This window comes from Balaenoptera acutorostrata, chromosome 1 (genome assembly GCF_949987535.1).
Source record: "Balaenoptera acutorostrata chromosome 1, mBalAcu1.1, whole genome shotgun sequence".
Lineage (NCBI taxonomy): Eukaryota > Metazoa > Chordata > Mammalia > Artiodactyla > Balaenopteridae > Balaenoptera > Balaenoptera acutorostrata.
The window spans coordinates 111,581,378-111,596,413 of NC_080064.1; positions in this window are offsets into that span (position 1 = coordinate 111,581,378).

Genomic DNA, 15,036 nt, shown 5'->3' on the forward strand with positions numbered 1-15,036 from the left:
CCTAGGCCTCGCTTTTCTCATCTGTATAGTGTGCAGAATAAATCCTGCCACCTGGGGTTGATGGGGGGGTGTCTTCAATGAGACGATGTAAATAAATATTAAGTAGGACGTAACCCATAGTAAATGTTGAATGAATGTTAGCTCTTGCTTTTATTATTATACCCGACTTCCTGACAGAGCAGCAAGAACCTCCACGTATTGCCACCAACCTGAGCACATGGGCTCCACACCTTTATTAAGAAAAAGGTGTGAGACGCTGAGCACATCTTCGGGACAAGGACAAGGTCCAGTTGCGTAGAGCAAAGCCTCTGAGCGGTGTTCACAGGCGGAAGCGACATTTCGTCCAGGACATACTCACGTCATTGTGTTGTTACCCTTGTTTCCAGAAACTTCCGTGTTGTAACACCTGCCCACGATGGATCCTGCCCTTGAGGCATTCTTGGGCAGCTCTGGCCCACAGTGACTTTTCCCTATCAGTGTACACAGCCAGCCATGTCTTTTGGAGGCAGACCGTGCTCCCTGGGGGAGGCTCATAAGCTGAGGAAGCATGGAGAGGGCACAGCGTGTGACAAGCGCTCACACACACGGGCACCGCCCCATTGAAGCATGTCTTTCTCTTCCCTTGAGAGGTACAGCTGAGGTGCAGCAGAGCTCCTTACGTGCTCACAGTACCAACAACTTACACGTGCTGGAGATGAGATTCGAACCCTAGTCCGTAGTCTTTGCAACGTGGCAAGTATTCTGACCGTCTCAGTGGCTGGAAGAAGCATAAAGCCTGGACCCCGTCTTTCCAGAACTTACAACCCACTGATCCGTTGGGAAGGCAAAGGCAGCACGTTCACACAATCTCACACTCACACGTGTTTATACAGGGGTAGATGCTCATATCAATGACACACACGGGGTTGTTATTCAGCGTAAATTCTGCAAGTGTGGAGACTTCCACTGACCACTGAGAAAAGAAGTTGGAGCAGCGTCCCAGAGGCCCCCGCTGGGACAGGCGTCGGTCTTCCAGCTTCTCCATGCTGTAGGACTGAGCTGGTTGCCTGTCCAGCTGGGTGCAGGCACGCAGGCGGGCAGGGCACAGAACCTAGGAGCCACCTGGTACAGAAGTTCTTTGAACATTTTAACGATGGAGTCAGCAACACCTGTGCATACCTCTTGACTCTCAGCCCTGTGCACACTCACTCTTGCACACTGAAGTTCATATTCCCCCATAGATTCATTCATGAGCCCTCACATGAGGCCACCACACAACACACACTGACACACCATCACATGCTGTCCATCACCCTGAAATACGTCTTCACACACCCACACACACTCACACACACACAGGTACTCACGCACATGCTCACTTTCTAAGTTTTGCTCATGGGCATGGCACCAGAACATACAGTCCAGACCCTTTGCGAGGCTTGTGCATCATTCCAGGAGATTATCCGCCCATTGACCTTGAGGACACTTGCAAGCACAAAGATCCCCAGATGAAGGGCATGATGCTGAGGCCTTCCAAAGAAGTGTGCCTTCCTCAGGGACGAATATACTTACGTCTTCCAAACAAAGAAATTTCCTAGAAGGTAGATGGTGCAAGAAAGAGAAACACATACCCATCCTGGAGGGTGGCAGACTTGGGTTCAAAACCACTCTTCCCTACTTTTTACTTAAGTAACCTTAGCCAACATAAACTTTCTATGTTGTAACATGAAAATAGCTCAAACTTCAAGTCCTGAATTACAAACTCGAACAGAGACTCTGACAGGCAGTGGAGGCCTGCCCCTCCCTTATCCCCCAACCACAAGCACCCTGGGAAAGTGAGGGCATCTCTCACCGACCCAGAGGCTGGGCACACATCGTGCCGTGGCCCAGAGGATCCCCAGATGGCGATGGATTTCAGCAGAGAGGCTCTAACTCCAACCACCAGCAGTCCTTTGTCCGGAGCCCTGTCTTTTGATGCGGCTGGCCCCAGAGGGTCAGCTCGGCCTTCCCCTGCATATGTGTGCATGGACTGCGGACTGGTATTCCATCACAGATGCCTGACACAGAAGATACAGAGGGCTTAGCCTGTGCTCAGGTCTGCTGAGGCCTCCTTGGTCCCAATTGTCCCTTTTGCCTTAGTGTGTGTGCGGTGTGTGTCTATGTGTGTGTGTGTGTGTGTGTGTGTGTGTGTGCATGAGAGACAGGGCTTTGGCGAAAGAGAAAGAGCCATGCTAACGAAAGTCAGGGAACAGTACCATTCCCAATGCCCAGGATAGGTGTTTAGTTGTACCTGTGGCTTCTAGAGGACATGTTCCTTCTGTCCTCTGGTGGTAGAAGCAATAGTATGTAATGCATGCTTGAGATAGCAGATTCCACACCCAAAAAAATCTGTTCAGGGTAGTGAGGGCTTAGGCCAGAAAAGATGGCAGGATGTAACACCGAAACTCATGGATCTTCAGATGTTCACATTCTCTCTAGTTACGCAGGCGTTGCTACTGCCACAACTGGGTTTGAGTTCTTCAGTGAATGCAAGCCAAACCATTGAAAAGTATCTACAGATTTGGAAGGAGTAGGCGGAGAAGAGGATGTGAAGAAGTTTAGGGACCAGGGAGGCTCTGGCCCTCCCTGCTGACCACCGTTCCCAGCACCTGGTGCATTGTGTGAGCTCACTAGGTATTGATGAATTATTAGTTATCTCAGGTAACCTGCCCCACGTGGCCTTGCTTCTCTGCTGCTAGGGACGTGAGCTGAAATCCCTCTCCAAGCCTATCAGGGTTGCTTCTGTCAGAGTGACAACAGGCGGAAGGGTTTCTTCTCCCGGGAAGTCCTGGGATCCTCTGGGTTTCCCTCGGGGCCGAGCCCATGCATAGCCTGCCCTTCCGGTGAGTCCCCGAGGAGACACCATTGATTTCCAAGGCTGTCTTCTCGTGCTGCAGTGTGAATTCCCAAGATCTAGGGATACTGTAGGCCTTTCAGCTGAGCTGTGGCTAAATTCCTGGTGTGAGAATGAAACGTGCCATCCTCAGGACTAGCTTGCCAATTTCCATTTCTGTCAGTCAAGGTCTTAGGTCACTGGTAGCAAGTGCCACTACTGGCCTTCAAATGTGGGCAACGACCTACTCCGTACTTCTAAGAGTGTGCTTTGCCCCAAGTTTCCGAGCCCAACTCCACGGAGCCCCGAACCATCGCTGAGCCCTAATTCTCTGCCCAACAGTGTGCACATACTTCCACATGGTGAACAAAATAAGCCTTTCAGCTGACATGCAGAATGGGGTTATCCTGTTTAGCAGATGAGGAAACTGAGGCTCAAAGATGTAAAGGGCCGAAAGTCACCCAGCTGGTGAAGATCAGAGCCCCAGTCGGAACAGTAATTGGGGAATTATTTAAGATATGTTTCATCCTTTGACGGATGTTGTTTCAACCTTTTCATCCTAGTCCCTGCCCAGTGGCATTCCTCTTCGTCCTGGAATCTCTAATTGGAAGGGGAAGGACGCATCAGGCCTGAAGCCCTGGGAGATCAGATTCCAGGAGCCAGACCTGGTGACTGGTCCAGCAGCTCATGACAGGTCAAAGTTTCTTAGCTCCCCAGCCTCTCCACCTTATGATAATCATTTCCCTGGGAAGCCTGCAGTCTGCGTGACTTATACACCTGTAAGAGAGATAAGTGCTGTCAACAGTAACCGCCCAGTTTCTGTGAATAAAGACTAATGTTTTGCTCACCAAGAGTCAGGACACAGAGTTGCAGCCCCCATTTTTAGTTTATATTACAACAGGTGAAAAATCAAAGCGGCTTGCCCAGGTTTGTATCCAATTCAGGCTGAATGTGGCTCTGAGTCTAGGTTAAGTCAAGGTCCCAACTTTGCTGAGTTTACAGGGTCTCCCAAAGGTCCACTCACCGCTCAGTAGTCATTTCTCTTACAACAAAGCTCGCTGCGTACGCTGCTCGGCCCACCCCTTCCCTCACTAACTGGAATATTCTGGGCAATTACCCTCACTACTCCCACACCCAGCAGTGTCCTGAATGCTTGCTTAGCAACATCCCAGATGTCAAGGTTCTAGGGCAAACGTCATGAGTGGGTTTGGAAACCCGGGGAAGCCAGGGCTCGTAAAGTGATGGGGAAATGGGGCCAGGGCCCGAGTGAAGGCACTGTCATCCCCAAGCGCCACCAAACCGAGAAGGAGTTTGCCAGCCCAGGATACGAGTAAAACCTTAAGTTTGAGGAAGGGCAGATGCATCCTATTGTGACTAGGGCCAAGCATGCCCCAATCGTAGGCCACCTCATGGCTTCCAAGAGGGATATGGGATGTATAAAAGGTGTGCAGTCTCAGAGCATCCCCAAAGCCTCAGCATCTCCACGTTCCAGCCCCTGGTGAACTAAGGTAAGTTGGGCAAAGGAACACCTCTCCTGGAAGCCTGGCTCTACCTGGTCCCAAACTATGCGGGCAGCTGGGGCTGGAGCACTTGGTGGTTGATCCCAAAGAAAGGCCTCGGGTGGGCATCTGTCTTCTCCGTACCATTTGGGACCCACCTCTCTTGGGCTGCAAGTCAACATCTGAAGTGTGTGGGGCGGGGGCTGAGATGGGGTTCCAGGGTGTGTGCAGAGTCCGGTGTTGAGGCTCCTGCTGGCGTGTGTGGTGACACTGTTGTGCGTGGCCAGGAGCTGAGCAGGGCTGGTTAGGAGAGGGTGGCACCGGCTCTGGGGCAGCGCTGCCCTGAAGGGCAAGGCCCATGCAGGGAGGCAGGAGAGCTCCTCAGGGAGCAGGGGCCCGAGGCCCAAGGAGCTCAGAGCAGCAAGGACAAGAGAAGGTGGTACAGTGGCCAGGTCCTGCTCTGGGTGTCGAGGACCATTGTTCCACCCCCGTGTGCTCAGTGCCTGGAGAACCATGATTTCCCTCTCTAAGAGTTTCTTTCTCACCAGAATTTAGAGTCGATGTAAACCGTCGTTTTGTCTCTAGATGCCTCTTTTCTATGAATTCTCTTAGAGAGGGGTTACGATGCTCCTTTAAAATGGGTAGAAATTAAATTAAATTAAATTAAATTAAATTAAATTAAAATGAGTAAAATGAATAGAAATTTTCACTGCAAAGTAAAGGAGCTTTTATAGTGGAGGATTACTGGATTGAATGTCAAGATTATGTAATAGTTTGAGTGTGTTTCGTGTTTGGTAATTGCAGTCATTGTTGCTTTTGTTGTGGTCATCCATTTACAAAGTTTGGTATCAGTCTATTTATCTCTTGGAAAAATAAAAGTATAAAAAAAAAAAAGTAAGGACAAGGTAAAAAAAAAAAAAAAAGAATCTTAACGCTGAGAACAAAGTGATTTAGCTTAAGACCTATCAGAAACACTCAGGGATGAGGGCACATAGAAGCTAGACACACATTTATTTGTGTATTAAGGTCTCGGCAGTCAACATGCTTAGTTGCCAACAACATTGGGCTGTGAAAAATAAGTGCTTAATGAATCTATAAGATGACAGGTTGTATCAGAGTTTATGTGCATTTTTCATCATGGCTTACATGGTTCATGGATAATTGTATGAAAAACAATTTCTCTGGGTAGAAAATATTCAATCATGTAACAAGAAAGTGATAAGATTTTGTTGCTGTTGTCATTGTAAAGAACCAATAAGAAAAATTTGAGTGATAGGGAATGTTTCTTGAGCATGAATCCTGCTGGGAAGTAGCCTCCCTCCTGGGGAAAACACCGCTGGAATCTTCAGAAAGCCTCTCTGGCCACAGCAGTAGAGGGAGGGAAGATTTCCCTGAAGAATCTGTAGCAGGCAATTTTTCAATGCTTTTCTGAACGTAGTGATCACCTTCACATTCCAGCATTGCTCAGAGTCACATGGTCCAAGAAAATAGTAATCAGAGTAATAAAGAGCTCTGGAGATCTTGTGAATCAATGATGTCTGAAAACTAAGAAAGTGCTTGTGAGTGTATTTCTATCATTAATGTGTCGGAAATGATACAAGGCGTTGATTGGTGTAATGAGAGTTAATGTGAATAAACTTGAAATATAGAACATGGCATTTTGAAGAGGCATGAAGAATGATTAAGAGCAGACACTCAAAGAAGAAATGAATCTATAAAAAACCAGCACAATGACCCTAAACCAAGCTACAACTGGTCTATATGTTCATTAATTTCCTAGTATATAAAGCATGAAGTTAACATGGTTTTGATATGCTTTTCTTTAATGACTAATAATGTTGAGCATCTTTTCACAGGCTTTTAACCATCTGTATATTTTCTTTGAATAGCTGAATGAATTTTCTGAATGAATAGCTCTCATTCAGATCTTCTGTCCACTTTTTAATTACAGGGATTTTTTTTATAGTTGAGTTGTAAGAGTTCTTAAAATATTCTGATTACAAGTTCCTTTGTGGATATTTGAATTGCAAACCTATTCTCCCATCCTATAAAATAAATGGGTAGAAATTTATTTTAAAAGTCGAAATCTTTACAAGAGTACTCAACATGTTTTGGTTCTCGTGTGTGTTTGTGTGTGTGTGTGACCACGTGAGCACACATACACACATATATATTTACACTCATATTTCCCTGTGTATTTACACATGTTTCTCTTGAGTTTTATAAGGTCATTTGATCCTTACAACAACTTTAAGAGTACAGAGAAGTTAAGTAACTTGCTCAAGGTCACACAGCTGGTTAATTTTTGAGACAGGACTCAGGTCCAAGAAAATCATGTTCTAAATTCCACATTATCTACTGTGCCGTGATATTACTTTTTGTTCTCATTACCCCTGTCCTTCCTTCTTACTCTTTCCTTCTCTCTCCTCTCACTCTATGTCTCTCTCTCCCTTTTTACATCTTTGTTTTTCTCTATCCCTCACCATTTCTCTTTTCCTTTCTCCCTTTTTTCCTCTCTTCCTTCTTTCCTTCCTTCCTTCCGTATTTCTTTATTTGTCTCAATTAAAACCTTGCAATGGCTTACCAACTGCAGCTACAATTTATACTGTCGCACCTCATTGCACACACACACACATTGAATCAGTGAAGGCACCAGGCCAAGGTTGAAATGGGACAGTTTCGAAGGAGGCAGGAGGTTCTCCTGGGTGGAGCGTCTCTAAGGCTCCTGACTTGCTCACTTGTGTGTCTTTCCCCTTGCAGTGCACATCCAGACCAGAATGTATCATCCAAAGCAGAAGCTGTGCTGCCCGCTACCAAAGTATTGCTGCCCTCCATCCCAGCAATGCTGCCCCCCACCAAAGTATTGCTGCCCCCCACCAAAGTATTGCTGCCCCGCACCCCAGCCATGCTGCCCACTACCAAAGTATTGCTGCCCCCCACTTCAGCAGTACTGTGCCCCTCTGCAGCAATGCTGCCCCCCAGCAAGGTACTGCTGCCCCTCACCAAAGCAGTTCTAAACTCCACCTCAGCACACCAAGCAGCCTGGCCAGCCTCCACCCAAGGGCAAGGAGCCCTCTGTCCCACATTGCCCACACCCTCAGCAGTGCCAGAAGTCCAAGCAGAAGTAAACCCCAGGCATGGGCCAGAGGCCAGGCTCCCTGCAGAACAGAGACCATGAAGCCCACTCCCCGGTCTCAGCCAGCCAGCTGTCAGCACCACTCACCCCCGGCTTCTGGAGGCAGCCACACTTGTGGAAAAGGCAGCACCAGGATGGGAGCTTCCTGGATCACCATTTCTGATTAATTAGCAGCTGCCATTTCCATTTAGAAAAGGATCTGGTTCTAAACCGTCTAATCTTCTTTGCTGACTTGTATACTTTTCCCTGTTGGCTGCTTGGAAACGTAAGCAGCGTGCCCGACCATGTTTTCCTAGCAAACTTCGTCTCTGCTCCAGTTTTTCAAACAATTAAACACAATTCTGCTGGCATGAATGTGTCGGTTTGATTATTTCGTCATCGTACAGTTGTTAACTCCTGCAGAGTTTGTATCCTGCTGCCTAAGCAAGAGCCCTAGGAGGGCTGGGCATGTGGGTGCAGGTAGAGGAGAAGGCATGGGGAGATGCACTTCTGAGCTGAAGGACATGTTCCATGGTCCTGCCAGGGTGAGGAGGAGAGATGGGCACTTCAGCTGCATGGAGACACATCCCCACATCCTTGGAAAATGAGAACAGCCTTTGGACACAGGGGAGATGATGCCCGTCTAGAAAACGGAGGTCCAGAAAGAGTAAGGGAAACCCAGCCAGGAGCGAAAGAGTAGAGTAGAGGCAAATAAATGGAAATTCAGACAATACTCCAAGGGCGTGTGGGTCAAAATGAATTGAGGACCCGTCCTGCAAAACTCTCCCACTGGTAAAAGAAAAGATGAGATATTCTTCAAGCTAACAAAATGTGTTAGTAGGAGACAGTCTATGTAAAAATCATACATCCATCACACACATATATCCACTGTCAATAGTTTTTAAAGTCACAGCACCCATTGATTCTCCAACTTGGGGTTTCTCCTGGGCTATTTTTCTCTCACTGCCCTTTTACTTTCCATTCCCTAAATTCTTGGGGTATTAGGGTAACCGGAAAATTCAGGCCCACAGGTAAGCCAAACTTCTTCTTTCTATTATATCCACCACACCCATACCTTTCCACCGAATCCTTCTCTCACAAAAAGTCCCAAAATTGAGGTAGTTGCATCTCTTTTCCTATACCTGCCCCCCGTTTCATGTTTGTGGGCTACAAGGGAATCACTGAAAATCCACAGAAGTACCCAAAGGAGCCAGAAAGGAACAAAGCATAAATAAATGTGTGAATTATTCCCAACATAGATCACAGAGCATGTAGAATTCAGAATAAGCTAAAGACAGATGTTTTAGCATTGCTTCCGTGGTTGGCTGGTCTCCTCTTCCTCCACCATCTCTGTTCATGCCCTTCAGCGAGGCTCCATCCATCTCCCTGTTTATCCATCACCAATCCATCCATCCCAACCAGCAATGCATCCTTGCATCCTTGGTAAGTACCTCCTCCTCCCTTTCTTTAGAATGTGATGGGTGCTGTGGAAGCACAAACTCACACACAAGTCTCCAGGACTCTTGGTTTAATCCCTGTAAGAAAACCAAGCTCAGACACTCAAGACAACAGAAAACAATTTGACCGGAAGACGTCTTATACATGGATGACTTGGAAGGCACAAATACCTCATTCCTGCCCTCAGAACTCAGAGGAGACAGAGAGAGAACACTGAAGGCTGTTGAGGGAGGAAGGAGAACTTGGCCATCTCTGTCATCATGGCACCCACCACGGGGCTCCCAGAACATGTCTGTCCAGGAGGAACACCGGGAGAAGGGGGGTTCAGAATGGAAGGACAGTGGGATGTGTGTAAGTAAGCAGGAGTGCGTTTCAGGACTGCGTAGAGCAGCAGCCGATGCTGCGAGTGCCAGTTGTTCCCAGGAGGCCAGCCCTCCAAAGTTTCAGCCCCGGTCCATGGTGGAGAGCGCACATAGCCTCTGCAGCCACCTGCACCAGTTGAACACCACAGAAAGCTGGAGGGCGCCTCCAGTTTCCAGACCTATGAGTCGTCAATATTTCCCACAGAGCCTTGCATTCAACAGAACTCAAGGATGACACACAAAATGAATTGAAAAGCTGTAGACACCTTAAGTGAACTCCCTGAAAATGATGAGCACTTTGAGTCAATCCCCACCCTCTGATACCTGAGTCCGCACAGTCTCCAAATAGCTCCTCTCTTGCCTCACATACATGACCTTGCCCCAGAACTCTCCTTTGGGTTGTTACTCTCTATTTCCTCACCTTCCCTTACTCAGCTGAGAAAGACAAGGTTGAATTTGACACTCTGGGCTTCACTTAATCTTCTCCCCCACTAATGATCATACTGGGATGTGTGCACATGTGCTTATGTGCAGACCATCTTGCGGAATTTTCTTTTATCCCCATCCTACTGGGTTGCGATGCCATTTGCACGCCTATGATGGACTGAATCCAATAATTCCCTAAGCCTCACTTTACTCATCTGTATAGTGGACAGAATAACACCTGCAACCTGGGGTTGACGGGGAGGGGTCTTCAATGAGACCAAGTAAATAAATAGTAAGTAGGATGTAACACATAGTAAATGTTGGATGAATGTTAGCTCTAGCTTTTATTATTATTCTCCACTTTCTGACAGAGCAGCAAGACCCTCCACTCCTTACCACCAACCCGACGACATGGACTCCACACCTTTAGTAAGAACAATGTGTGAGGGGCAGGGCACATCTTGGGGACAAGGACAAGGACCAATTGTGTAGACCAAAGCATCTGAGGGGTGTTCACAGGCGGAAATGACATTTCGTGCAGGGCCTAGTCACCCCATTGGGTGGTTGCCCTTTTCTTCCACAATCTTCCCCTTTGTAACACCTGCCCACGATGATTCCTGCTCCTGAGGCAGTCCTGGGCAAGTCTGGCCCACAGTGACTTTTCCCTATCAATGGCCACAGCCATCCATGTCTTTTGGAGGCAGACCGTGCTCCTTGGAGGAGGCTCATAAGCTGAGGAGCATGGAAAGGGCACGGCGTGTGCCAAGGGATCACGTACATACACACACATTTATCTTTACATTCATATTTCGCTGTGTATTTCTGTGTTTTGTGAGGAGTTTTATACGCTTATTTATCCTTCCTACAACCGTAGGAAATGTACAGAGAAGTTGAGTAACTTGCTCAAAGTCACAAAGCTGGTTAATTTTTGACACAGGACTCTGAACCCAGGAAATGCTCATCTGGATTCCACCGTTTCTGCTGTGGCTGGATATTACTTTTTGTTCTCTTTACCCATGTCTTTGCTCCTTCCTCTTTCCTTCTCTCTCCTCTCTTTCTCCCTGTCTGTCTCTCGCTCTGTCTCAGCTTTTTTACATCTTTCTTCTACTTCTCTCCCTTTCTCATCTCATTTCTCCTTTTTTTCTCTCTTCCTTCTTTGGTTTCTTCCATCCACATTTCTTTGTCTCAAAAAAAAGCTTGTAATGGTTTAGAAAATGCAGATACAATTTATACTGACACACCTCATTGCATACACACACACCTTAAATCGGTGAAGCCACCTGGCGGAGGGTGAAATGGGGCAGGTTTGAAGGAGGCAGAAGGATCTCCAGGGTCGAGAGTTTCTAAGTCTCCAGACTTCCTCACTTGTGTGTCTTTCCCCTTGCAGTGCACATCCAGACCAGAATGTATCATCAAAAGCAGAAGCTGTGCTTCCGTCCACCAAAGTCTTGCTTCCCCGCACCACAGCCATGCTGCCCACTACCAAAGTATTGCTGCCCCGCACCCCAGCAATCCTGCCCACTACCAAAGTATTGCTGCCCCGTACCTCAGCAGTACTGTCCCCCTCCCCAGTAATTCTGCCCCCCACCAAGCAGTGATAGACCCCCCTCAGCACACCAAGCAGCCTTGCCAGCCTCCACCCAAGTGCAAGGTGCCCTGTGTCCCCAAGTGCCAACACAAGTTCCCACGCCCGCCACAATGCCAGATGTCCAAGCAGAAGTCATCCCTGGCCATGAGACCTAAGGCCAAGCTCCGTGGAGACCAGAGACCATGAAGCCCACTGCCCTCTCTCAGCCAGCCAGTTGTCAGCGCCACTCATCCCCGGCTTCCGGAGGCAGCCGCACTTCGGGAAAAGCAGCACCAGGATGGCAGCTTCCTGGATCAAGATTTCGTATTAATTAGCAGCTGCAAGTTCCATCTCAGAAAAGGATCTGGTTCTAAACCGCCTAACCTTCTTTGCTGCCTTGTATCGACTTCGCCCTGTCGGCTTCTTGGAAACTTAAGCAGCGTGGCCGGACATCCTTTCCTAGCACCCTTCGTTTCTACTCCAGTTTTCCCAACTATTAAACACAATTCCTTTGGCATGAATGTGTCTGTGGATTATTTCGTCATCTCGCAGTTGTTAATTCCTGCAGAGTTTGTATCCTGCTCCTCAACCCAGAGCCCATGGAGGTCTGGGCATGAGGGTTCAGGTAGAGGCGAAGGCATTGCGAGATGCACTCCGGACTGAGGGACATTCTCCATCGACCTGCCAGGGTTAGGAAAGAGATGGGCACTTCTCACTCATGGGACTCATCCCAATATCCCTGGAAAATGAGAACAGCTCTCGGAGAAGGGGGCGATGATGTCTGTCTAGAAAATGGAGGCACAGAAAGAGTAAGGGAAACCCAGCCAGGAGCTAAAGAGTAGAGTAGAGGCAAATAAATGGAAATTCACACAACACTCCAAGGGCGCGTGGTCAAAATGAATTGAGGACCGGGCCTGAAAAACTCTTGCAATGGTACAAGAAAAGACCAGAGTTTCTTCAAGCTAACCAAATGTGTAAGTAGGAGACAGCCTATGTAAATGTCATACATCCAGCACACACACATTTCCAATGTCAGCATTTTAATAAAGTCAGAGCCCTTGTTGTTTCTGCAGCTTAGAATATTCCTGGGCAATATTTCTCCCACTGCCCTCTCACTTTCCATTCCCTAAATCCTTGGGGCATTAGGGTAACATGAAAATTCAGGCCCAAAGGTAAGCCAAACTGCTTCTTTCTATGACATCCACTACACACATCCCTTTCGAACAAATCCTTCGCTCACAACATAGTGCACAAAATGAGGTCTTTGCTTCTCTTTTTCTACACCTCCCTCCGGGTTACAAGGGAATCACTGAAAACCCACAGAAGTACCCCAAAGGAGCCAGAACGGAACATCACATAAACTAAAAGTGTGAATTATCCCCAACATAGATAGCCGCTCCTGTAGAATTGAGAATTAGCTAAAGAGAGAAGTTTTAGCGTTGCTTACCTGCTTGGCTGGTCTCTTCCTCCATCATCTCTGTTCATGCCTTTCAGCAAGGCTCCCTCCATCTCTCTATTTATCCATCACCGATCCATCCATCCCAACCAGCAATGCATCATTGCATGCTTGGTGAGTACCTCCCCTCCCTTTGCTTAGAATGTGACAGGTGTTGTGGAAGCACAGACTCACACACAGGGTTCCCGATCTCTTGGTTCAATATCCATAAGAAGACCAAGCTGAGACCCTCAAGACAACAAAGAACAATTTGCCCAGATGCCGTGGAATTCATGGATTACTTGGAAGCTACAGATACCTCATTCCTTTTGGCCAGAATTCAGAGGAGACAGAGAGAGAACACTTAGGGCTGTTGAAGGGAGGAAGGAAAACGTGGCCATCTGTATCATCATGGCACCCACCACGGGGCTCCCAGAACATGTCTGTCCAGGAGGAACACCGGGAGCAGGGGAGTTCAGAATGGAAGGACAGTGGGATGTGTGTAAGTAAGCAGGAGTGCGTTCCAGGACTGCGTAGAGCAGCAGCCGTTGCTGCGAGTGCCAGCTGTTCCCAGGAGACCGGCCCTCCAACGTCTCAGCCCCGGTCCATGGTGGAGAGCGCACATAGCCTCTGCGGCCACCTGCACCAGGTGAACACCACAGAAAGCTGGAGGGCACCTCCAGTTGCCTGACCTATGTGTCGTAATTATTTCTCACAGACTGTTGCATTCACCAGAACTCAAGGATGACACACCAAATGTATTGAAAGGCTGTAGACACCTGAAGTGAAATCCCTGAAAATGATGAGCACTTTGAGCCCATCCCCACCCTCTGATACCTGAGTCCACACAGTCTCCAAATAGCTCCTCTCTTGCCCCACATACATGACCTTCCCCAAGAACTCTCCTTTGGGTTCTTACTCTCTCTTTCCTCACCCTCCCTCACTCAGCAGATTAGTACAAGGTTGAATTTTGCCTCCCTGGGCTTCACTTAATTTTCTCCCCCACTAATAATCTTACTTAGGGTATGTGCACATGTGCTTATGTGCAGACCAACATGTGCAATTTTCTTTTATCCCCATCCTATTGGGTTTAGATCCAGATTCACCCCTATGATGCACTGAATCCCATACTTCCCTAGGCCTCGCTTTTCTCATCTGTATAGTGTGCAGAATAAATCCTGCCACCTGGGGTTGATGGGGGGGTGTCTTCAATGAGACGATGTAAATAAATATTAAGTAGGATGTAACCCATAGTAATTGTTGAATGAATGTTAGCTCTTGCTTTTATTAGTATTCCCCACTTTCTGACAGAGCAGCAAGATCCTCCACGTATTGCCAGCAACCTGAGGACATGGGCTCCACGCCTTTATTAAGAAAAAGGTGTGAGGCGCTGGGCACATCTTCGGGACAAGGACAAGGTCCAGTTGCATAGAGCAAAGCCTCTGAGTGATGTTCAGAGGCGGAAGCGACATTTCGTCCAGGACATAATCACGCCATTGTGCTGTTACCCTTGTTTCCAGAAATTCCGTGTTGTAACACCTGCCCACGATGGATCCTGCTCTTGAGGCATTGTTGGGCAGCTCTGGCCCACAGTGACTTTTCCCTATCAGTGTACACAGCCAGCCATGTCTTTTGGAGGCAGACCGTGCTCCCTGGGGGAGGCTCATAAGCTGAGGAAGCATGGAGAGGGCACGGCATGTGACAAGCGCTCACACACACGGACACCACCCCATTGAAGCATGTCTTTCTCTTCCCTTGAGAGGTACAGCTGAGGTGTAGCAAAGCTCCTTACGTGCTCAAATTACCAACAACTTACACGTGGTGGAGATGAGGTTCGAACCCTAGTCCGTAGTCTTTGCAACGTGGCAAGTATTCTGACCGTCTCAGTGGCTGGAAGAAGCATAAAGCCTGGACCCCGTCTTTCCAGAACTTACAACCCACTGATCCGTTGGGAAGGCAAAGGCAGCACGTTCACACAATCTCACACTCACACGTGTTTATACAGGGGTAGATGCTCATATCAATGACACACACGGGGTTGTTATTCAGCGTAAATTCTGCAAGTGTGGAGACTTCCACTGACCACTGAGAAAAGAAGTTGGAGCAGCGTCCCAGAGGCCCCCGCTGGGACAGGCGTCGGCCTCCCAGCTTCTCCATGCTGTAGGACTGAGCTGGCCGCCTGTCAGGGTGGGTGCAGGCACGCAGGCGGGCAGGGCACAGAGCCTAGGAGCCACCTGGTACAGAAGTTCTTTGAACATTTTAACGATGGAGTCAGCAACACCTGTGCATACCTCTTGACTCTCAGCCCTGTCCACACTCACTC